The following is a 26,728-nucleotide window of genomic DNA, read 5'->3' as shown; positions in this document are numbered from 1 at the left end:
TGAATAATCATGCATCGAATTACTTTTCCGAGTGCAAAGGGTTCAATAGCCCGCATAGCATTATATTACGACCGAGAGATGTAATATAATGCGGTATCTGGTTAGTTTTGTATTATCAGGTTAATTCAGTTTAGTAAGCGCTTGCTTACTAATCTGAAGTTTATAAGCCCAAATTCAACAAATAAGCAGGTGTTTTTTTCCTTATAACTACATGACTAATCTATCAAAGAAATCGAATTAATTATGTTTCAGCGCGATGTCTGTATAATCCCGTATTTTATTCCATTTTTCTTCAAAACTAATTTTTAGGCTTGCTGAAATAACTGTATTCCTTCTTCTCTTTATCTCCCCAACACTAATAACTAATTTAAATTTCTTAAAAAATATCTAAATATTTTTGTCGATGACCTTTTAGTTATTTCTATAGGGAAAATAAAACATTAAATTGATTAAAATGTAAAGTATTGGAAATAACATTTAATTTAAAGGTCCAGTATCTGCAAATCACAATATCCAAAAATAAACAGGAACGACTATACAACAGTTTCTATTAATGGATTAAAAAGGTTCAATTAAATATTTGTAAAAATAATAAGAATGGATTGAATCTAAACCCAATAAAGAAAAAAAAAATCTGAATTTTACTTTTAAATTCTTTTTTAACCTTTTGCTTTTAGAAGAGCAATTCAATGAGTTATTCATGTAATACTAAGCCTATTTATTGCTCCGAAATGATATATATAATTTAAGGAGAATTTCCACGAAAAATTAATCTACAATTTCTTATCACTCAATAGGTATTTTGAAAAATCGAAACTGAAAAAATAATTAAAACGTCAAGATGATGCACCCTTTGGAATGGTGTCTTAGAGAAGCCAATCGAGTGCAAAGTTTTACAAATAATCAAAATTAATAAGTCACGTCATTATTTTTCAACTGAAAATAACATTTTATCCCTATTCACTGTATCTGCTTTAACGAAGCTCACTTGCTCTAATCCAATAAATAAAGTTGACTAGTCAAGAACTCAAAAAAAAAAAAAAAAAAAAAAAAAAGGGGGAGGGGGTAACCTATTTGCAATCCCCAATAGATCACCTTTCAATGTGGCAGCGCGTGACATTGCTTAACTGTTGTTATTAGCCTTTGGTGCACTGTATGTACAAATAATGTTTTATTCATAGGTACTGTATCTCAAATAATATTACACACAAAAAAATACAAAGGAAGTGTCTAAATGTCGTATGTTTTCAGTAATCCCGTCTTACCATATATGTTTCGTAGCAAATTTCTCTTGTAATAGGAATTCTTTCCTACAAGAGGACTTTGTATATAATATGTTAAATATGTAAATTGGCTACTCAGAACATTTTCTCCCTAATGTATTTAGAACTTATACTCTTCAAAAAACATATTTTTATGCTTTCATGTCGAGTACTATATGTTGATCTGAATATGAAAATTTTCTTCTAGTTTATTAATTATAAAACTCATTATAAATGTCTAAATATAGACACATGATGTAAAAATTATTGCATTGACCATTTCTAAAAATCGTTCCTTGACATCAGTTCCTTATTTCGCATAAAAATCTGAATGATATCAGTGTAGTTTTTCAAACAAAACAAATATTGTCTTACTGTCCTTTATTTGATTAAAAACAACCGGCATAGAAAGGGAAACCGCCAAGAGTGAAAAATTTCTAACGGATATTTTAATTTAAAATGCAAAATAAACATTTAACAAACAGTACTGTGCCCGTAGCTTATTATATTCACATCTCCGTGAACTTAGAATGAAGGGAAAAAATTATAAATGGTAGAAAATGGGATGCATTAATATTTAAACCAAACCCATTCGTATTTAGAACCAAACAACAAATCCCAGGCTTTCCAAGAATTTGAAGATTTATTGGAGGAATTATTTATAGAGAGCTTTTTGTGGATATTATTACAGCAGCGAGGAAAATAGAAAAATATTCAAAAGGACATATTAGCATATTACTTTTTCTCTCTGTATTATTCTTGCTGGGTTAACACATTTGGAGATAGTACAGTTATAATAGTCAAATATTTATTCCGTCCATAAACAGAAATGCCGTCTGTACCCATCAATAAAAAAATTACAAAAATGTTTTTTTTTTTTTTAATTCGATAGGATATTGCTCCTCTATAAATATTTCAAAACAAAAAGATAAAAATATGAAATTGCTAGTTCTACCCACATTCTAAAATTGTCAGTGAATATGTTAACAGATTTGAAATAAAGTGTAGCCAGTTTATAAAACTGAATATTGAGTGAATTCAAGCGTAGGGACTAAAGAAGAATGTCTGCACTCATTTAGAGAACTGACCATTCAATTCGCTCGCTAAAACCTTTTGTTTAGTTTAGTTATATTTACGTCCCGTTTTAAATCAATACTAGGGCTATTTTGTGAAGGTCTTCGTAATTTTGAACCACCGTCAGATGACGAGGACGATACCTGAGTTTCAAACTTCCACACCACACCAGCGGGAGGATGTTTGGTCCCGTTGGATTAACATGCACCAAACCCGCTTACACGACAGTTCTTCGGTAAAATCTGGTCTCGAACCTGAATGATGATGAGGACGCCACATGAACTGGCACCCTCTTTTCATGATTCTGGACTATACTGGCTGGTAAGTATTTATTCCAACGGATTTAACATTCACCAGAAACCCTTACACGGCAGTTCATCAGCGGAATTGGGTCTCGAACCTGGAACCATCTGGTTCTGAAGCCAGATAAAATTCGGTTCACAGATTTAACATCTATAGTGTTGACACTTATAAAAATTTGAACTAAATCCAGCAAGGGGTTGTCCGTCTGTTGATTTGTACTTTCAGAAGCATGTAAACGTGATAACTAAAAAACGCAAGGCATTAAATATATCAAATTTGGTATGCGATTTTGTTACTGCAGTTGTAATTGAGTGACAAATTTTGGTTTCAGTCGGTTGGGAAACATGCATCTAAATACAAATTCAATTTTCGGATTCTATTAATGCAGGTCAGGGTATTAATCGCCAAGAAACCAGCCAATTATCATGATAGATTAAATAAAAATTCAAAATTTACAGTAAAGGTTAATATTTTGTAACTATTGTACACTATTGCCATGCAAGGTATTCTCTGAGAAAACACATTTATTAGAGAGCATGCGAGAAAGTTTTGGGGAGACAACTGTTTGAAATTGAATGTAGTATATTATTACTGACGGGTTTTATATACCATGTATATTTGGCTGTGAGTGAAATGATAAGTCTGTTTCTTAAATAATTCCAACAAAGAGAAGATTATGGAAATTCAAACTACTCTATATTTTGTCCTAGCCGCCTTTGGCGACCAGCCGGTTCGCCAGTATTACCGCTCGCTACAATTTTCAATTAAATATTTTAAGTAACTGGTCTTTTAATAGATTCTCAAACAAAACATTTTTAATCTTCAAATTTTGAGAGTGATACCAAATTTATACTGTTGTTTAGATCGTTTCGTTCAATTCACTATATGTATTTTGCTAATTTGTTGTCATTTCCGGTGAAACTTCAACTTTAATTTAAAGTGGAAATGATGAAATTGCAATTAATCTGAAGATATTTTTTAATAAAACCAAGCGTTTTATTTTATTTATCATCTTTATTGTAATTTATTTATTATTATTATTATTGAATATGAGTATTGCAAACAGAATCTCTCGGTATTTAAGTCTTATGTGAACTACAAAATATTTTTCGTAATTTATGTAATATCTCAAAGAATAATTCAACAAAAATTTCTCAGATTCAGCATAAAATTCAGTTTTTAGTTTTGCTTTCAAAAGGATTGAAATGAAATCAATAATAATATTTTGTTCCGGCCTATAAATATATTTCAAAAATTATGAAGTCTAAATTTAATGCAGTAAGGTATCATATTCTGAGAAATATTCTGAACACACCAAATTTTAAATAAATGAATAAACGTTTCTATTTTCCAAGATCAACTAAGACTGATTTATGAAGTTTTGAATGTTAAAAAGTTAGAAAAAGTCAACATTTTCATAATCTTAGGCCAATTAATCTTGAGAAACCTGCGCGCTGATTGGCGTATTTTTTTTGAAACGATCGATGGAAAATCTAAAAGTATCCTTTTTTTTTATTGAATAGTGATATTCAAATTTTCATAAATCAGTCAGTTTAAGTGATTGATTTAGTTGATCGGAAATTAACTCTTTTTATTTAAAATATTAGTGTTTCAAGAACATTTGGTTAATCGTGATTTCAACAGCAGAAGCTTTATGTAAAATAAAAAATTCGTTATTTATTAGAGCATTTATTGAATCAAGTTACATAAAATATAATCATTTTCCATTTAAACCATTTTAGGAGATCTGTGTCTTACTAAAGGTTTACAAATTATCTGTGTGGCCCTGATTTAATGGATATCCTGTTCTTATTAAACAAAACTTGTCTTAAAATAAAACTGATTTACTGGATTAATAATATAGAGAGTGTAAAAGATCATAAAATAATTTTTCTTGAATTTATTTTTTAGAAAAATAATATTTCATATTTGTTTCATTTCCTACAGACACTTGCCGAAAATTCTGTTTTTGCATATTTCATTTCCAAAAAGATTTATTTATTTTTAATTGGAGCTTTAATCAATGTGATGGTAACACTTTGAAAAAAGCTAATTTTTCCCCATGAATGCGAAACGTGCTCTTGCAGCTTAAATTTTATTTTTATTTTGAACGAAAAAAAACTGTTGAAAAATATAGTTAAAATATTTATTTAAAAATTCATTAAAAATAGGAATTTAATTTTAAGGTTAAAACATTGGTATCATTTAAAAGATAAATTTTCATGTAAAAATCTTTTTTGTGCGGTAATATTTCCGGAAGTTATAGCAGAAACACGCCAAAATTTCGCTTAATTTTTAGATAAATAAAATTCTAATTAAAAATTCGAAAAAATAACTCCCGGGTGCATATTCCCGGCCTCCAAGGTATACACGCCAACACACACACACACACACACACACACACACACACATTGAGCTTTATTATAAGTATAGATAAAACAAAGGGATGTTGTGACCTGATAACAAAATATAGATTTCAAAGAGTTAAAGGCACTAAAAATTCCACCAAGAATTCACCATCAAGCGGACTTGTTCCGCGTTCAGTCCGTAACAATCCCATTGACATACACATCCACGGTGGCAAGTTTTTGACTTCTCAAGTCTAGGACTTCAGGTTCGAGACACGATTCCACCGAAGAACCATCGTGTAAGCGGGTCTGCCGAGCGTTAAATATCATCCTGCTAGTGAAGTCGGGAATCTTGGAGAGGGTGTCCCAGCTCTGATGTCATCCTCATCATCTGACCGTGGTGCAAAATTACGTGATCTGTCCCAAAATATTCCTAGTGTTGCTTTAAAACGGGACGTTAATATAACTACGCTAAACTAAATCCATTGGAATACAATCGTCAGCAACAACAAAAAGGGCACCTTTGTAACTTGGTTATTCATTTTTGCGTCTTCACAAAATTGGTGTCAATGGAAATAACTCGAGGGGACAGATTTATTTTGACGAAAACCCGATCAATCGAGTTAATTAGTATCACATCATTTTCCCATTATGAACTCCGATAATCTGTAATAATCCGCTTTGGTATGTCCTTTTCTATATGTGTTGATATGTTTCTCCAAAAATCGCAGAAGCTCTTGAGATTTAAGTAATCTTGTTTATTTAAACTCGACACCTTAGAGCCATTCCATTAAGGATCATACATAAAATAAATCTCAACCTGCTAAAAAAGAAAAACATTTATTTCGAGCTTTTTCCTCTGGAATTTCAAAAAATTAATCAAACCCGATACAAGTTAATTCTTAACCTGAACACTCAAACTCCAACCAATCTATGATTTTTTTTATTGGAAATATAAGCATTTCAGTACTTTTCAAAATATCCTAGAATCCATCTCTAAAGCTGATTCATCCCTAAAGACATTTCAGAAACAGAAATATTTATTGTGAATGGCATGCTTTGGTTCTAATGTTTTTAAATATAACCTCATTAAAAGGGAAACTAAAGCGCTTAATGGCATTTTAAAGCAAAGAATTTATCAGGATTTATTTTAAAGTGCAAATCTTATTTTCAGTCGAAAGGATTGTTAATCGGACTTTAAATTCACTGGAAAGTACGTTTTATTAATATTAAAGATATTAGATGAGTGGTTTTAAACAGATTTTGCATATATTTTAATCAGATCAATAAAATATGTACATGGATTCTAAATCACAGAAATAAAGATTAATTATTGGAAGCAAATTTAAACTGACATATCTGGCTGAAAGAACTGAATATAGGTGAATTTTACGATCATGAAGATTATCGTCACCGGAATTAATATCTTTAACTTTAATTCTTTCGATTCTTTTTACTTTCTACTATACAGAAGCAAATTATTATAGTTGTCAAATAATTTGATCCCGAAATTATACTAAAACTTCATGTATATCATTTTTTTAAAATTATTCTCACCTGTTTGTGTAAATGGAAACTTAAGAGTGGAAAGAGTATAAGCAATGGAATTTTTTATTTGGTCTTTACACAAAGAAATTTTGTATTGAATGAAGTTTTACACAAAATTTGAATAAGAAAAGTCATTGCGCATTTTTATCCGATCGCGAGTAAGTGAGCACGATAGCCCAAAAAAGTCTTAACAGTTGAAATTTGGTATAAGGTTTTATTATAAGAATTAAAGATCTGGATTTAGTTTAGTTTAGTCATATTAACGTTCCGTTTTAAAGCAACACTAGGGCTATTTTGGGACGGACCTCGTAATTTTGAACCACGGTCAGATGACGAGGACGACACCTGAGCTGCCCCTCCCCTCTCCACACCACACCAGTGGGAGGATGTTTGGCCCTGACGGATTTAACGTGCAACAGACACCCTTACACGACGGTTCTTCGGTGGAATTGAGTCTCGAACCTGAAGCCCTACAGCTAACGAGCCGAGACCTTACCACCAGGCCACCGCGGTCCATATTAAAGATCTGGCATTTGAGATTAAGGCATGTTGGGCTAGCTCTGAGAATGGGTTGCCTGCCAATTTGCTTCAGTGTTTCAACGCGATTAGTTAGGAAAGGAGCATGCTAGATATAGGAAATTAGGTATTTAGTTTTGAAACTGAAACTATAGTCGTGTGCTGAATTTCGATTTCATCAGATACTGTCTGAAAGACGTACGAGGTGTTTTGCTATTAAATAATTAAGACTTTTTTTTAAAAAAATATTTCAATCAACAGTAATTAGTTGCAGTACAGACACAATATCATATGCAGCTATGAGAGCAATTACAATAGAAGTAAAACTAACAAAATCCAAGAAAAGGATCAAGTGGTTATTAATTTACATATGAGTTTTGCCATACTGAAGCTTTTCATTTGAAGCCGACAACAGACATCAAAACCACAGAGGGAGAATATACGTATTTAATTTTATCAAATAAGAACTATGAATATATAATCGCATTTTTACACTGTTGTGTTAAGTCTATAACTTTTGTCGTTTTGTAATTTTATCTTAGTTATTTTCGTGTAATAATGTGGCGAAACAAGTGATTTACTGTTCAGTTTGAATGGAAATGATAGTAGTATTGCTATTTCTAATCACGCATAACAAAATTACCACAAATGATTAAAAGGCCGTTTTTGTAGCGGTATAAAATGATATACAATTAGAATAATATGATAAGAATTGGCTGAATGTGACTCAAGCTGGACATAAAATTGAATACATTTGAAAAAAGCGAAGACCACATTCTCTTGATAAATTAGGAAAATTATCGTCAGGTTGTTTAATCCGTAGCTGCGTAGATGAACACCACATCTAGTAATAATGTGGATTCAAGAATTAAGAGAGTTTTATTTAGAGGAAGCATTTTTACGGGGAATGGGGTCCCAGTACTTTCTGTAGTAAGGGATTTGTTATTTAAGTATAATACTATAATAGTACTAAACAATTCATTTAAATGACGTGGCCTACGAACATGCTTAGCATAAATTTAGATGCGATATTTATAGTATTTAATGCAAAAAAAAAAGTTAAACTAATCACAGAAAATATTGGTGAAAGCTTATTTTCAAATAACGATATAACATTGCTAATAAACTGCGTATTTAATGTTTCAATGTTTTGTTTTGTGCTTTGTTATTGATATTGCTTAGAGGTGTATAGATGTTTTTTAAATTTCTTGATTTATTTTCTTTACAAGTATGTTTCATGGCACCGGACATTAATCCTTGGAGCTTCGAGCATTATTTTGAATTTAATCGCATTACTGTTTTTATAAGAAAAAAATATTCTACTGTCAGTTTTTATTTGTAAAATTTGTTTCTTTTTAAACATCTCATTATGTCGACAGACTTTTTTACAGAGTCACACAATTGACTCCGATTACTCGTTTGAGCGGCGAGTCAAATATACGAGGGCTGGAGTCACTGCTACCCGCGAAAATAATAAGATGCTTGCTCGCCGAAATTGCTAGACAGCGACGGCAGATGTTATATCACCCCGTAACTAGGTGAAGTATAATCACTATAAAAATAAGAATAGGTGGGGGAAAAAAACAAAACCCGCACGAGTTAGCTCGCCGAAAAACCAACCTCTGGTCTCGTTTACTGATTACTGCTAACACAATGACGAGATTTTCCTACGAAAGCTGTTAACACAGCAACCTTTACAAATGATGAAACGTCACGTTTCACACTGGAAGGTGGTGGTTTTCTCAACTTCAGGGTTACCAAAGCGCTGCATTATGGCCGCGAATTTCCTGGACTTATATTTGACGCCGCACGAAGAGTGTCTAGGAAAAAGGGATTAAAAAAAAGAGGAAAGAAATTGTTTGGTGCGCCTGGGATAACAATTTGTGAAAAACTCTCTTTGTTACAGTAGCCTCTTGTAGTTTCCTTTCATATTATTTTGTATTGGATGTTTCTTTTCTTTTGTCTTGTTTTGTGTTTTCCGTTCATTTTTTCTTGGCTAGATGCAATTTGATTGACTTTATTTTTGCTGCTATTCAGGGAGTCAGCAAAAATTAGAAAAAGAAAAATGTATCCAAAAATAACTATGTATGTCAGCTAATAAAATAGTCGGTCACTAAGATGAATAATATTTTATTCGTCAAATAAAAAATATTAAACTGTATATTGCAAAATAAATCTTGTTTTTAAAACTTACTAAGTGTGAAAATGCATATGTAATACAAATTAAGGCAAATTAAAATATAGCTACCGGTAAAATACTTTTGCAATAGATTTTCATCCAAAATATATTCAAGTACTTTTAAATGACTGTTTGAAAGCAGTATTTTAGTATTTTGTGGCAGACATTTGCTTTTTATTACTTCTTTCAGTCCACTTGGCGTTGAATTAACTAATTGTTTGCATATATTGGGACCAACATTTCTCCATTTATCAGTTAGTTTTTTTTAAAACACTATTTTAATACTTTGTTGGCTGGCATTTGTTTTTTATTACTTCTTTCAATCTACTTGGCGTTGAACTGACTAAATATTTGTATATTTTGGGGTCAACATTTGTCAACTTTTCAGTCAGTTTTTTTTTTTTTTTTCAGGATGTTTCTTTTCTGATGATGTTACTTTCATGCAAACGGTTTGTATATTATTTTCTATACATACTCTATACCATTAGAGTCGGGACTTTAAGTAATGTCGGGACTTAAGTTGGTATTTACAAATTTCATTAAAGTGATCATATTTTTACTTTCTTGCAAATATATGCCGAATTAACATCCACCATTAGTAATGCAAGGAATTAGAAAGATATTGATTAAAGTGATTTTTTTTTTCTGTAGGGACAGTTAAAAATAAGAAGTGTCTATAGAATCCTACCATGTGGGACGAACAGAAGGAAATAACCAATCTCTAACTTGCAGCAATTTCATCAGTGATATAGCAGGGCATTGCTTATAATTCCATACTTTGCTTGCATCATGTCAAAACTGGAGATGACATATATTTCCAGAATATTGTTTGATTTCTTCCAGATTTACTAGCGACTGATAATGGCTTCTGAAGCTGAAGTCTGAACTTTTGGGTAATACTGGTACTACCTAAAGAAAGCGAACATTTTTTTTTTGTCCTCAAACATTAATCTTTTTCTAAAATGCCTAAAATAATATATTACAATCCTACCATGGGGGCGAACTGAAGCAAATAATCAGTCAATAACTTGCAGCAATTCCATCAGTGATATAGCAGGGCATCGCTTATAGTTTCATACTTTGCTTGCATCATGTCAAAACTGGAGATGACATATATTTCCAGAATATTGTTTGATTTCTTCCAGATTTACTAGCGACTGATAATGGCTTCTGAAGCTGAAGTCTGAACTTTTGGGTAATACTGGTACTACCTAAAGAAAGCGAACATTTTTTTTTGTCCTCAAACATTAATCTTTTTCTAAAATGCCTAAAATAATATATTACAATCCTACCATGGGGGCGAACTGAAGCAAATAATCAGTCAATAACTTGCAGCAATTCCATCAGTGATATAGCAGGGCATCGCTTATAGTTTCATACTTTGCTTGCATCATGTCAAAACTGGAGATGACATATATTTCCAGAATATTGTTTGATTTCTTCCAGATTTACTAGCGACTGATAATGGCTTCTGAAGCTGAAGTCTGAACTTTTGGGTAATACTGGTACTACCTAAAGAAAGCGAACATTTTTTTTTGTCCTCAAACATTAATCTTTTTCTAAAATGCCTAAAATAATATATTACAATCCTACCATGGGGGCGAACTGAAGCAAATAATCAGTCAATAACTTGCAGCAATTCCATCAGTGATATAGCAGGGCATCGCTTATAGTTTCATACTTTGCTTGCATCATGTCAAAACTGGAGATGACATATATTTCCAGAATATTGTTTGATTTCTTCCAGATTTACTAGCGACTGATAATGGCTTCTGAAGCTGAAGTCTGAACTTTTGGGTAATACTGGTACTACCTAAAGAAAGCGAACATTTTTTTTTGTCCTCAAACATTAGTTTTTTTCTAAAATGCCTAAAATAATATATTACAATCCTACCATGGGGGCGAACTGAAGCAAATAATCAGTCAATAACTTGCAGCAATTCCATCAGTGATATAGCAGGGCATCGCTTATAGTTTAATACATAATTTGCATCATGTCATTACTAGGGACTTCTGAAACAGAAGCTTGAGCTATTATGTTACCCTGATTCTAACTCAAAGAAGCGAACAATTTTTTTTTTAAATCTTCACACATATATTTTTTCAATAACAACTTTCAATAATAAGTATAATTTACCTACAATTTTATTTTAAAAGACATGAGTCTTTTTCTGGTGGCCCTGTATTTGCCTCTGGGACAATCAATGACCCTGCAAATAGGCCTAATTGATTTTTATATCAAAGATAAATAACTACTTCCTCATTCAAGGCATACATTTTTGTGGTCTGTCGTCTCACTAGGTAATAAGTCGACTGTTAACAGTAGAACGGAAAACCCAATGGTGACGGTCGCAAACCTAATTAGCGTTGGCAGGCTATTCCAATTGGTGTGCCTGGAGTGAAGTTGGCCGTCTCGCTTTCAGTCAGCCGAATCGGCGAGCATATTATGCTTTTGTGGTAACCTTGAGTCATATGTAGGGGAAGTATGTCTGGCGCAATAATTACCTCTGTTTTTTAATGTAAATTAGATTCATTTGAATTATTATTCAAATTATGTTTATTATGTTTTTGCGGTAATAATATGTTTTCCTGGGAACATTGTATTATATGTAAGGAAAGTAATGGCATAGCAACTTGATACTATTTTTTGATGTAAATTAAATTCATATAAATTCTAAGAATAATTATTTTTTGAATATTTGACATTCTCGACAGTTCCAGAATACCGAACAATTTTGTGTAAATAGTCATTTCTAGTTTACTTATAAAGGATTCAATTAAAAATTTAGTTTTCATTAAAATTTTAGGGTTATTTTGCACACCACATATTTATATTTCAGTTTATTGATATCAGCTGTCTTGCGAAGTACAGAAAATAAGATTTATTTAACACAAGAATATTTTTTATTTATTCTCTGTTTACGAAGAATTTTACTTTTTTTTCGTTCTTCAACATTGTTTCATGAATTCTTTTTACTGAATCAGATTCACACTCATTGAATTCCACAAATACTAACCATACATCCTCTTTACATATGTTTTTTTTTATTTTCAATAATTTTTTTAACCTTTGACATTTAGATGAATTCTAATATTAATTTCGAATCAAAGAATTCCAAAGACGAGTGGAATTCTTAATAGCATATTTATTCGTAATGACTACCTTTCTCCTCTTCTTTTCCTGGAATATAAAAATAAAAGAAAAAGGAAATGATACATCGAATCTAGGGGACTTACTTTTTCAACAACGTTCATTACTTTGGGTGGTAATTTTCGAGGCTGAAAACAAAACTAACGACTCTAATGAAGAAAAGAATCATTAAACAGAGAAGTGAATTATAACTACTTAAAATGAAAGTGCGAGATTTGGTAATAATCGGACCATTAGAATTTTTGAATCGATTTTTACCTTGTTAACAAAGTAGTTTCAATGCTTCATAATACAATACTACTATAAATTTTAGATCTTTAAAGAATAACAAAAAATATTGGTAGAAAAAAAAGATGAAAATAGAAAGGATCTGTTGAAGAATTATGTACTTTTAATGGGAAATTCTAAATAGCAAAAATAGAACGGTGATTGTAAAAATAAAAATAATAATAAAAAAAATTGGGTAAGAAAAATTTATTTTTGAATTGTAAATGCCAATTGCATAGAAATATTGATAGAACTCTGCTGAAAAATTATCCACAAGTCGCTGGATGTGACATCTCCAACTATGACAGCGGCACTACGTTACGATGAAGAAAGTTAAGAGTTTTCAAGTACTTTTAGCAAAGTGATATTAAACTGTCACTTGACATTTATGATTTTTTATGGCCAAATCCTCAAAGCTAATCCTTTTTCTCCGAAAGCTATGACACGTAGTTAAAATGTTTTCTTCTTTATAATAAACTATTGTTGCACAGTTTTTTACTAACATATTATTAAAACACATTTTGGGCCTTATGTCTTTCTGTCTCTCTGCTTGTCACAAAGGTAACTCGAAAATGCTTTGCGCCGGACGGATGAAATTTGGTATATGAACTTTACATCAGATTTGTAGATTTCCCTGAAATTTTCAGCATAATCTGTTCAGAGGAAGTCTGTCTGTCCAGCTGTTCGAATATAAGTTAAAACGATAACTACAAAACAAAGACAGCTAGATGGATAAAATTTGGTTCACAGACTCAACATCTATAATGCCAACACCTATCAAATTTTGAGCCAAATTCAAAAAAGGGATTGTCCGTCTGTCGGCTTGTACTTTCAGGAGAAAGTAAACGTGATAACACAAAAATGCACGACTAAAGTATATCGAATTTGGTATGTGATTGTATGACTACAATCGTGATATTTTGCCAAATTTTGATTTTTATATGCTCGGAAAAATGCATCTAAAATGCAAATTCGATTTTCAGATGCTATACCAGGAATTCATCGTCAAGGAATACACGATAGATTCAACAAAAATGCTAAATTCACACCAAATATTAATATTTCGGGACTACTGCGTGCCATCGCCATACAAGACGTTTTCTGGGATAACACCTTTATTATAGGGTATGCTAGAAAATTTTAACCCTTAACTGGGGAGGTAAAATTTCAGGACTTAACTGGGAAGGTGCGGTCTACGAGACCGCATTTCATTTACACTCAAATTAAATTTTCTAATGAATGTATTAGTATGAAAAACTGCCAATATATTTTGCAGATATTTTTCTTGATATATAAATATGTTTTAGAAATTTTCCAAAGTATATTATCATTGAAAAAAGTAAATGGGTTGGAACATACATTTTCTTCTCAAATTATATGTTACAATAAATAATATTCTCGAAAAAGCATATTATTTTTTACTTTTTAAATCATATTTATTTTTACAGTATATGAAGGCACATAAAAGATAATATAATGTAAAATTCAGCAATTATATGAAAAAAAAAATGACAATGGGTAAAATTGACCCTTTTTTTATCGGCTTGTGGGACTTTCATAACACGGTTTTCTACGGCATTTTAAACATACAGGTTAAGAATTAGTATAAAAATCAAACTATAAATTCTGTATATATATATATATCTTGGTATATTAGCATATTTTATAAATTTTTCAAAATACATTATCACTAGAAAAATTAATTATGTTTGATCATACATATTAATATCAGTTGAATACGAACTTTCATCGAAAAACTCTTCTGTACAATTATCTTATCACTAAAAACACTTTATGCTTCGTTTAAAAGTGTCTGAAGCACAGCTTCATAATAAGATCAGTAAACTGGATGATATTTCGGGGCCCAAGTTTTAGCGCCATCTGCTAAGCCTTGTTTATCACTGGGACACTAACAGGGAGATGCGGTCTTAGGGACCGCGCTCGAAGAAATAACTGAATTATTTTAAAAAGCATCTGCTGAAATCGGTTGAAAAAGTGCACGTGTATTCAAGGTCATAAAACAGGAAGCTACAGGGTCAATCCATTCGATTGAGCTAAAAATAGAAGTGACAGAAAATCCATCGCTAGCGGTCTCACAGACAGCACGTTCCCAGTTAAGGGTTAAGGAAAGCAATCAGGCTGGTTTTCCATACTTTATAACTTTTGAGTAAATCTTCTGAGTTACCATTATAGGTAACAAATCAGCCTCAAATGATAAACTAATATTTTATGGTTTATGGACCTAATTTTTGAACTCTAGCTTTCTTTGTTTGAAAATTCCTCTGATTAAAAATATAAATATGTATCTTGTAAGTTATATTTAAAATGCAAATAAAATTATCTCACTTTAAAGGGCATATAAAATTATTTCCCACTGAAAAGCAGATAGAATGATTTTACTACAAAATCCAGAAACTCACGTTCATGATAGATGAGTTAGTCCATTTGAAATTTAATTGTATTTTAAAGATAACAAGACTATTGGCACTCATTATTTTCAGCTATTATGAGATGACAAGGATAACAAGATAACACTTCAACCAATATTCCTGCATTTAAACTTCTAAACCATGAGCATCTTGACGCAAAATAGATTTCATAATGATTGAGCCCATGGATCTTTCGGCCAAGAATTCTAACGTAACTAACCTTTGACTCATTAACACTTTCTAAGCTACCGACGAGATATCTCGTCTTTCAGATACTTCCAATTACAGGTTTCTGTGGGCTAAAATCTGAAGTAAAGGTATTCTTCAGATATGCATTGGAAAGTTGAACCTATCTAAACTGGCATAAAAGACAAATTTTAGCTTACATAAACCTGTAATTAGAAATATCTGAAAGACGAGATATCTCGTTGGTAGCGTTGAAAGTGTTAAAGCAAACCACTCATCTAAAAGTATTTTTTCATGGTAATTTGTATGTTTCATTTCGGATAATATAAGAAGACATGAACAATCTATACCATATGTTTTTCTGCTTATTATTATTTAAAAAAAAAGAAAAAAAACGTTTCTTTTTCATATTCCTACACACTGTAAGGAAATACAAAAGGCACATACGATCTCTGAAAGAAAAACCTACAAGAAAAATGTGTTTCATTAAAGACTATTGTGACTGTTGACTGTTAATGACTGTTGTAAACATGTAAATCCTTAGTCACTTTTGTGCTCCGCAGAGGGATGTGACAAGTATTTCCCTTTCGCGGAGGAAACAGTAAAAATGCCGACTCTTGTTATTAGCGTTGCCGATTTAAGAAAAAAAAATATTTCCATGATGTGTAGTTTATAAACGTGTTGTCAGGTATAATATTGACTTTATTTTTAATAGAAAATAAGTAGTTTATATTGCTATATTATATTACTATCACTTTAGATTATATTGCTATTATTGATTAGATTATTTTGCTGTTACCATATTATATACAACCAAAAAGCTTCGGAGGTAACGAGACAAAAAAAAAAAAAAAAAAAAAAACGAAATGCATTCAGTAAAATTATTAATGTAAAAGTAAAAAGTAAAGTCTGAAAGGTAATCAATACAAAAATTCTTACAAAATAAACTTATTTTTAGGAATAATAATATACTTTGTAAAGTTTTTCTTTCAATCAAATTTCAATATAAAGTTTCTTTTTACAAATTTTAATCGAAGCTATTTGTTTACAGCATAACGAAAGACAAGTCTATGACTATGTCTTTTAAAGAAAAAAGCAGCATTAAATAATATAAAGCATTTACCATTCATAATAAAGCAAATCACTTGAATATAGTTGAAAACCAACTACAGGCTACTAAATTATCATTCACAAGATTTTGAATTTAAAGATGACGTTAAAATGACCCTAAGTTGAAAGTTGAATTCTAATTATTTTATTACTATTGTAATGATACATTTGTATTCAATTTTATTCCAGTGTCTTCAGTGAACAAAGGTAATAAAGTTTTTACGAGAATATTATTATGCATAATGTTTTCCGTAGTGCACGAAAAATCTTACAACTCTTTCTTTTATAAATTACAATTAAAAATACATTTTACAGATAGGAAAGTTTAAGATGAAGTAGGAAATAAATTGGACGGAATTTTTTAACTTTTTATTGTTACCTTGATTTCTTTTTTTTTTGTTATTGTTATCACTAATCTCTCGTAAACCTTATTGCGATTTTTGATTGAAGTAAGGGTTTTAAAAATTAATTAATCATAGATTCAGAGATGAATTGTCTATGAATATGTAAATAATTAGAGCAATTAAGGTATCATCACAATTTTTAGTTTACATAACAAATATTCGAATTATAGGAAATTTCTTAGCTTTATTTCAGTATGAAATTCAACAGACCAAAGGAGAAATGCCGAATTATGAAGAATCCAAGTTATAAAGGTTTCAATTAGCCAAATGTCACTGTAAATAGAATCCTTTGAATAATTTATGGGAAACGATAAATGCTTGAGCAATTTTTAAAATTTCGAGGAAGGTTATATCAATGACATTTTTATTTTTTGATATTAACATTTTAACTGGTTTTATTTTCTCTACTATCTAACTGGATGAAACCTTCTCTTTTGAGAACGTTTTGCCGTTCGTTCTGCTTTAAATGAAAATCCATTTAAATTATTTGAGATGTTTATCTATTCCATGTAATTTTTGTGTAGCATTATTAGATTTATGATGGACTTAAATGGTGTTTCAAAGTATAAATCAGTGCTTGCATGGCGTTCGGACAATTAGATAAAAGGTTAAAAGCACTCAATAAACATTCCATTTTGACGCCTTCGAAGACTGGTGACGAGGGCATTAATAACCCCTCTAACATGCTGTGCAGGCTTTTTTTTTATTTTTTTTATTTTCATGATTTTTATTATTTTTTTTATTTTCATGGTTTTATTATGTAATTTGTTTTAAATCCATGTCATCTACACATTTCTGTTATTTTCTAAGTACAGAGTAATAACCCAAAATTTATATACAGGTTTAAAAAAATTTATCTGCTGATTTTTTTTCTGTCGGGGTTTGTTTCTCCGCAATGATTCCGAATTTTCATGCAATTGTTTCCCATTTAATTGTCTTCGTCGCCAACATCTTATTGCCGATGGATTGCATTGATTATGCTTATTTGATTTATGCGGCCGCGGTGGTCTTGTGGTAGGATTTTAGCTTCGGAGCCAGAGGATTATAGGTTCGAGCCCGATTCCACCGAAGAACCGTCGTGTGAGCTGGTCCTTTGCACTCCAAATCCATTGGGGCTAAATGTCCTCCCGCTGATGTGGTGTGGAAGCTGGAAGATTCGGATGCCAACTCATCATCGTCCTCGTGATCTGACCCGTCCCAAAATATCTAGGTTTAAACGGGACGTTAATATAACTAAACTAAGCGATCTGATTTATATCGGCTCTAGAGATATGATGGATATTTAGAAAAATGACATGAATCATTTTATTATCTATACAATATTTTTACGAATATGAATATATACGAATTTTTTAATTGTAAAAGTAATTTTTGGTGCTTATAAGTAGTGCGCACTTATGAAAAATTCATATTCTTTCAAAGAAAGATACAAATAGAACAACTATAGTTTAAAGCATTTTTCAGAAGCAACACAATTTTCTTCCGATAGCTAAATTATTACAACAAAATATCAGTATATATTTCTCAAAAATATCAAAATATCACTGTCTCATTAAAAAATTAATTAAATTTATTTATTTACTTTGTAATATTATCATATTTAATTAGATGTCGTCGACATGAAAAATAAAATCTGTTCAATTATCTCTTCAAATACTGCCGCCTGATGACGAAAAGATCGACTCGGGAAAAATTCTGGGGACTGGGTTGTCGCATCTCCTCACTCCCACTTCGCCACGTCCCTGACTGTGGATCACTTTCCTGTGTTCTGATGTCAGTGCCACCTGTTGGTATCTTGTTTGACTATTGCTTTTTTATTGATTGCTCAATTTCATATCCTCTGACAATATATCTCATAAACTATTTAACTTTTCAGAAATTTGTTAATTATCCTGTATGTATAAATAATAAGGAAAAAGATTATAATTTTCGACAAATGTAATTGGATGCACTATTGATTTTTCTCTCTCAATTTCCATCATTAAATTACTTATCAGCTATTAATTAAATCAAACCTATCAAAAATTAAATTTAAAATCGTTATTTAAATATTTTTGTTTATTTCTAACCACGACATTCATGTTATCTGTAATGGATTAGTTTAATTTAGTTATATTGATGTTTCTTTTAAAGCAACATTAAGACTAGAGTTTGTAATTTTGAACCGCAGTTCGATGACGAGGACGGCACCTGTACTGGTAGCCCCCTCTTTAAGATTCAGCGCCACACCAGCAGGATGGCATTTAGTATGCATGAGACCCAATTATGCGGTGGTTATTTGGTGGAATCGGGTCTCGAATCTGGAACCTTCCGGTCCCGAAACCGAAACCTTTCCAATAAGCCACCGCGGCGGTCCAATCTGTAATGGAAATAGGCGATTAGGATAGAAATGATTCTGTGCTCCGAGAATAACTCTAACAACGCAAAAGGCTCCCCTAAATTTTTACGATATTTTCATAAAATGGTCGATCAGAATAAAGGAAAACATCTTGGAACTATAGTTCAATATCTTGTATTTATAGGAAACTGTAGATTAGTGACTTCAGCATTGGTCGAACTCACATAAAACAACCATTGAACTCACTTAATTTATGTGAGTTCAGTGGATTTAAATCTGTGGAGTCTTAAATGTTCTTATGATGGTAATGTGTGGTAAATTATAAAGAGGGTATACCTTCATCTCTAAAGTTAAAAAATGAGTCCTAATAAAGAAATTAATAATGCCTTTACCATCTCCTCGCTCAAATTTGAAAATATGAATCTCAGAAATGAATAATAAAGTGAAATTTAAATTTCATCTTAGAACCTAAAGATGATAATCGATTAATCTGTAGCCTTTTAAACAATTTAGACGAGAAAGTTAGCTCTATTTGAAAAATTATTAATTTGTGTTGTGAAATTTTTACATAAACCTTATCCGCATCAATCAGGAATTCGATTACAATTTATTTATCTTAGTAAATAATTAGTTCAGTTACATATTTATGGAAAAAAATATTAGTGAATTTGAATATAGGACTTCTACACTCAGTATTAAATAATGAGTGTTAAATTTCTACTTTGAGACAGTTTTAGTACAAAAAAATATATAAGGCAATTATAAAAGGCATTCGTTCATACAATGGACCATTATTCCTTGGGGACAATTACAATTTATAAATAAAACTACTTGAGACTAAACATTTTTCTTCATTTTACCTTATTTTAAGTAGAAGTGTTTTCGTTCTTCGTCAACAAACAAATTGGTTTCAAGTTAATAGTTGCTGGAACATTATGGAAAGAAAAGTCGAGACAATGCAGTTAAGAGTGAGAAAACCTGTTTGCGGATTTAAGATACGATCTATACAATCCATGCAAGCCTCTTCATGGTGAGAAAGTATATTTACGAGGCATTGTCAACTGATCGAAAAAATTGAGAGGAAAACTTCATTTTTTGCTGTAGAAATAATGGACAAACATGTTTTGCTTTTTAGTATAATATTATTACTCTTATAATAAGACTCCTTATCATAGAAGTCGCATAAATGAACGTTAAAAATAGGATTTAAAGTTTATTTGAATCATTTTTAGAGGAAAGGCATAGGGATATAAGAGAAAATTCAAGGCATTAATAGAAAGACAATTCTATAAAACCTATTAAAATAAAAACTGGAAATAGTTAATCGGTAATGAAAAAGAAATATTCGAAATGAGTCATTGAAAAGTAACTTTCACTCCGAGAGACGGGAAAAAAATGAAATTTCAGACAAAGGAAACATTGTGAAATGTGAAATGATTACAGAATAGTAATCCTTAGTAATTTATTATAATATATTTAATAATTTACTAAGGCTAAGCTAGGAATTTTAATATTATTTTCTCTGTTTGTCAAAGAAAATTTGTAACACAGAATCGAATAAAGGAAGAAAATCTGTAAGCTTAACTTGCTGTATTTTTGAACTCGAAGCAATTACTTCTTGTTTCAATTCATTTCTCTAGAAGATGAGAACAAATAAAATATCTGTGTAACAGTGATTTTTTTAAAATTTTATTTTGATTAACTATTTCATACGCTAAAGAGTCAATAAAATCATTGCATCCGACACAGTGATTAAAGCTTTTGTTGCATCTGCAGTGGACGCAGTGCTGTCTCCAAACGGTTTTCATAACACATTAATAACCACCCACACAACATGTGTGTGATAGCCCTAACAACAGTTAGTATCCACTAACACAACATGTGTGTGATAGCCCTAACAACAGTTAGTGTCCGCCAACGCAACATGTATGTGACAGCCGAGACAACTGTTAGTGTCCGATCACACAGCATGTGTGTGATAGCCGGAACAAGTGTTAGCATCCGCTAACACTGATAGTCCGGACAACTGTTAGTGTCTGCTCACACATGTGTGTGATGCTAACGCCGAAGGTTATTAGCCGACATCACATACTCTGTATGATGATTAATGAACGTAATATTTTTAAAAATTAATTATTCAAAAATATTTATAGCCCCTGGCGACGTTTGCCAGCCTAGGCTTGCGTCTAATAATATGTAAAAATTGGTACGTTGTGTAAGGAAGACGAAACCGAAAGTAGTTTCATCTGATATGCAAATCATGTAATGTTGTGACTGCCTTTTATCGAAACATGTTAAACCATGGAATAGGTAGCAACGTGCATATGCTAAGCCCATTGCCACCATTAATTATATTTGAAGATCACTTTAATAGCATTTTAGGTACATGCATTTCGAGGTCGAAACACATTTGGATACCCATCTCATGCAGTCATCATCATAGTGAAACATATCAAGTGAGACAAAAAGAAAATGTAGTAAAGAATAATAATTACATTTTCAATTTTCAATAATGAAAACCAGCTGATATTCTCACATTTAATAGCTTGCTTTTACATTCAAAGCCCAGTTTAGAAAAATTTCCAACTTATGAAATATTTATTCAATTTATTTTGAAACTATCTGGCAGCTAATTGTAGACGGACATTGTCGTCTTAACACCTAGCCACCATCCCTTTCTCTAAACATCTGCACCATGTCAAAATGATAACATTTGATCCAAAACATATTTAAATGCCACCAGTTTCGCATGTATTGCTGTCTTATGCTACAACGCAATCATCGGAATCATGGTCTTGGACCTGCAGTCCTCTGATATCTGCGATCCAACATTGCCATCAAATAACCATCTTTTGATCTTTTTAGAATGTCACATGATCTGATGGTGCTTTTATATACCTCTTCAGAAATGACACTGCTAATAGCATATTTTTATATGGGAAATAATTTCCCGTCTGCTTAAAATTATCACCATAACATTTCTTAGCAAGTGAGTTTTTATCAGGTTATTTCATAATATTCGCAGTGAACTAAAGACATCACTCATTTTGAATATTTTTCGATTCGAAAAATAATGATTATTAAATATATTGTAAGAGTAACAAAATATAATTGTTGTATTAATGTATTCACGTAGGAGAAATCAGTATTCCCATCCTTCTGAGATTGTTTTCTGATTCAAATATTAAAATAAATAATATTGAGTAGATTAATGGTTCGATAATTTCAATAAATTCAATTCAATCTATAATAAATGATTCGATAAATCCGAACGAAAAAAAAAGTTAAGGAATTATATTGTAAGAAAAACAAAATACAATTGTTATATTAATGCATTCACGTAGGAGACATCAGTATTCCCATCCTTCTGAGGTTATTTTCTGATTCAAATATTAAAATAAATATTATCGATTAGATTCTAAAATCACGGAGGCCTCATCATCTGGAAAATTTCGAAATGCTTTATTTTATTCATTGGCATAATAAAACGTGACGGATTTTCAGGTTTAATGCATTAAAGAAATAAATTTCTTGTTTACGTTCTTCAGAGAATGTAAGCAACTTTTATGCGAATGGAATAAACTCTTAATAACTTTCTTATAACTTTTTAAAAGCTTGAAAGCATAAAGATGATTGCAAAGACGTTATTTGTGGCTTTCAGTATGGGACCGGATTATTGCCATAAAATTTCTTTGGTTATATGTTGTGATATTCATAAATTTAAGAAACAATATTACACAAATTTCACTTTATTGCCATAACCTATTTTTGAAACGGTCGAGTTTTTCAAATATTTGAAAACATCAAAATGCCTTTTCTGCTTTTACAAAGAAAATGATTGAAAATAAATTTCAAATCAACAAAATAGAAATAGAAAAGCATACCTTTTCTATTTCTATTTTTGATCTTTTCTATCTATTACTAATTAATATTCTAATTCGTTCTATTTATTAATTAATATTTTATTTTTCCATCTATGGGCTCATTTTAATTTTCGATGTCACATTTTTAGAATTTTAATTTTGAAAAAGAGAGAAAGTAATGATAACCCTTTTCTCTCCTTTCACAATATTTTTTTACTGTTGCGGTATAAACTTATAAAATGAATACGTCTACTGCGTTTCTTCATCGCTTGAAGCGTTTTTATCCATTGTTCTTGTTTTATTTTCTATTGCCGTCACCTGTTACCAAAACAAAATTTATTATTTGATTATACCGGACAAATATTCTATAGTAAATAATTTATAAATTATGTAACTTAATATGAATATGCAGTGAGAAAAATAATATAATAATTAATTATGTAACGTAGTCTTGTAATTGTACACTTTGCGACAAATATTTTCTAAATAACGTATTAATACACATTCTTCGATGTTCTGTAGTTTTGCGTTATTTTATTATTTTCTAGTATGCATACATTGTTGTTTTCTACATCATACGTATTTAATTTCTAATATGTTTTCATATTTATAATTCATTCCTAGAGCTTCATTATAGAAAGCAAATAAAAATAGAACGACAAAATTAACTTAACTTATGCACAATCATTCCGGACTGCCTTAATTTTCCCAAAATATTTATTAATTTTTGGACAACATTAATGAAAACTGAAAACTTCCAGATTCTTTTACAATAGTAATAATAATAATATCTTGTAATTTTTGTGGGAGTAAAATTGAAACAAATCGAATTTGTTTTTACATCAAAATACAGTGCAAATTTCGTTGCTATATTAGCATTTTTTAATGAAAGGAAAGAATTTGTTAATAGAGTGTTATATAAATAATTAGCATAATCGGAAATTCAATTCGAAAGATTACAATAAAACCAAGTCTTCAAATCAATTGGATACCTAATTTTTTGTGTGTCATACTTTATATAGATATGTACGTATTATTGCTTTAAGTGTTATAATCTTTAAATTTGCATGCTAATTGGTATCAAATCCCTACGTGCTCATTAATATTTGCAAATAATTTTATTTCTACTATAGATCGCTAATCACATAATAGGGGCCGCGGTAGCCAGATGGTAAGGTCTTGGCTTCAGAACTGGAGGGTTTCAGGTTCGAAACCCAATTTCACCGAAGAACCGTCATGTAATTGGGCCTGGTTCATGTTAAATAAAGGGGAGGCAAAACGTCCTTCAGCTGGTGTGGCGTGGAAGTTTGGAGAGTGGGTCCCAGCTCAGGTGGCGTCCTCGTCATCTGACCGTGGTTCCAAATTACGAGGTACGTCCCTAAGTAGTAATAGTATTGCTTTAAAATGGGACGTTAATATAACTAAACTTAAACCAAACTGATCACATATTATTTTCAATCATCGTTTAAATACCATTTTTACGGTAAGAGGCAGATACCTCATCTTAAGAGTCATAGAGTTGCTGACAGAGAGCATTTTCCATAGTGTATTCAGACAGAAGGAATTATTTTAGAGGAAATAACTGAAAATGGCTATGCTGCGAGAAACATATCTGATTAAGTCGAGATATATTAGGCTTTAAAAAGGGCCATCTCCACTTTGATGAAATAAAAATTTAAACTTTTTAAATTCTGTACAGTTTAAAAAATATTATCTGTATTCTACAATCAATTATCACTTACTATATACTGAAATTTTACTGTCCTATAATTTAATCTGACAAATCGTTTTTAAAATCGCTGTAAGTTTTATCGAAGTTGTATTTCAAACGATTAAATTTAAAATTGTTGGCATTGTTGTTTAAGTACAAATAATCAGCTAGTTAAATAATTTATTGTTTTTATAAAATGATAATATTAAAGTTAATATCTTGTTGGTATTCAAAATTTTCCTATTTTTTTCTTCATTTCCGTAATTCCTTATCAATGTATAATATATAGTATATATCACTGAACTTAAAGAAAGAAGAACCACTTTATTTTACATGCATTAATTTTTCTTATAAGCAAATAACTTTTTAAGCGTGATTTATTGGTGGCTTATGATTATTAAAAATTTCTTATAAATGTAATTATTTTTAAGTATAAGGGTATAAATGCAGATAATTATTTGGTGGAACAAAAAAGAATGTCACTGATTTTATAAAACATCTTTCTTTAAAATATTTACTTTGAACCTATAATTCCTAAGATTGGAGAAAGCTTTTCGAAGCAAGTTTAAAACCAAATCGATTATCGTTTCATCACAATTATAAATTTGCTCATCCATTTATTCCGAATTTTTAAATTATGATAATGTGAGTAATTTTCTTTTTTCGGGAGCAAATTTATAGAATTTACTGATTATTTCTTCACAAATGATGCCATTTCAGATATTAGTAGGAAATTGAAAACCTGCCAAATAATTCCATTGATTAGCTTTAAAAAGTGAAACAGCTTATCAAACTAAATTGAACTGATTGATAATAACATATTTAACAAAATGAGAAAGATTGAAACAAAGAATTAATGTAAAGAAATTGCATCATTTATTAAGTTAAAAATAAAAAGAGTTAATAGAATGTATCGTCGTTATTTAACATTAAGTATAGCTTATATTTAAAAGTTTATAAATGATTATTTTTAATCATTTTCATTTTCAAAAAGCTTAATATGTATTTCATAAAATACAACAAAAATACTTAGATTCGCAATGGAAATTTCCTCTATTCGATATATTAAATGCCATTAATGTTTTTTCTATTCGATATATTAAGCCTCATCATATAAAAATACATTTTGTGTTTGCATTCCTTTGGATACAAATGGAGCTTAATACGTTAAACGAAACGTAGAAAAATGAAAAATAATTTTGAACCCGAAAAATCACTTGTATCTTTTTGGGGAGTTACTATTTTCTGTGTAATATATGTTTTATAAAAAGCAATAACAACATATAAATTAATAAAAAAAATTCTGAATTTGCCAAAAAATATTTTTGTATTGCGCTGTTATAGATAATTTTAAGGATATTCAGGTTAAACCTAAAATGCATGATTTTTATTTTAAAAAAATGTGTGTGTTTTAAATAATTGCTTATAAATCAGGAAAAGTATTAAATTTTTTTTTTAATTATTTTTTTTGTGAAATTAAAAAAAAATTAAAATATGCCAAATTACTACATTATGAATTAACCCTTTAAAGGGCCATTTTTTTCTAGTCATATTATGTTAAAATATTTTTAGGCTTGAAATTAGAATAAGAAAAGGGATTCATTTAGCTTATTAGATAAATCTAATTAATTAATTAGGTTAATTAATAATTAAGTAACAAATCAAGACACATCATTTGTGTAAGATAAAGAACTGAAGCCTCTAAGTTTCGGTCTTTCTAAAAAAATTTGTCAGAACTGATGCCAACCTACATAAATTCATACAAAGATTGATAGATTTGGTGAGAAGCATACTTCCCACGGCCCTAGAAAGGGTTAAACAAAATCTCATCGACACAAATAACATTATAATAATTCTGCAATAAAAATAAAAGTTCCTTTTTACCAATATATGACACAATGCAAAGACAAAAATATTAAAATAGCATTTTTACTGGTAGAATTATTCGTACAACAACCATCTTGGTATTTTTTCAAGATTCCAGATTAAATCTTATTCTGTTACCACTATTGCCATATATCGGTCTTTTCTGCAAAAAG

The sequence above is a fragment of the Argiope bruennichi genome, chromosome X1 (genome assembly GCF_947563725.1).
Source record: "Argiope bruennichi chromosome X1, qqArgBrue1.1, whole genome shotgun sequence".
Taxonomy (NCBI): Eukaryota; Metazoa; Arthropoda; class Arachnida; order Araneae; family Araneidae; genus Argiope; species Argiope bruennichi.
Note: the sequence above shows the minus strand (reverse complement) of the source record.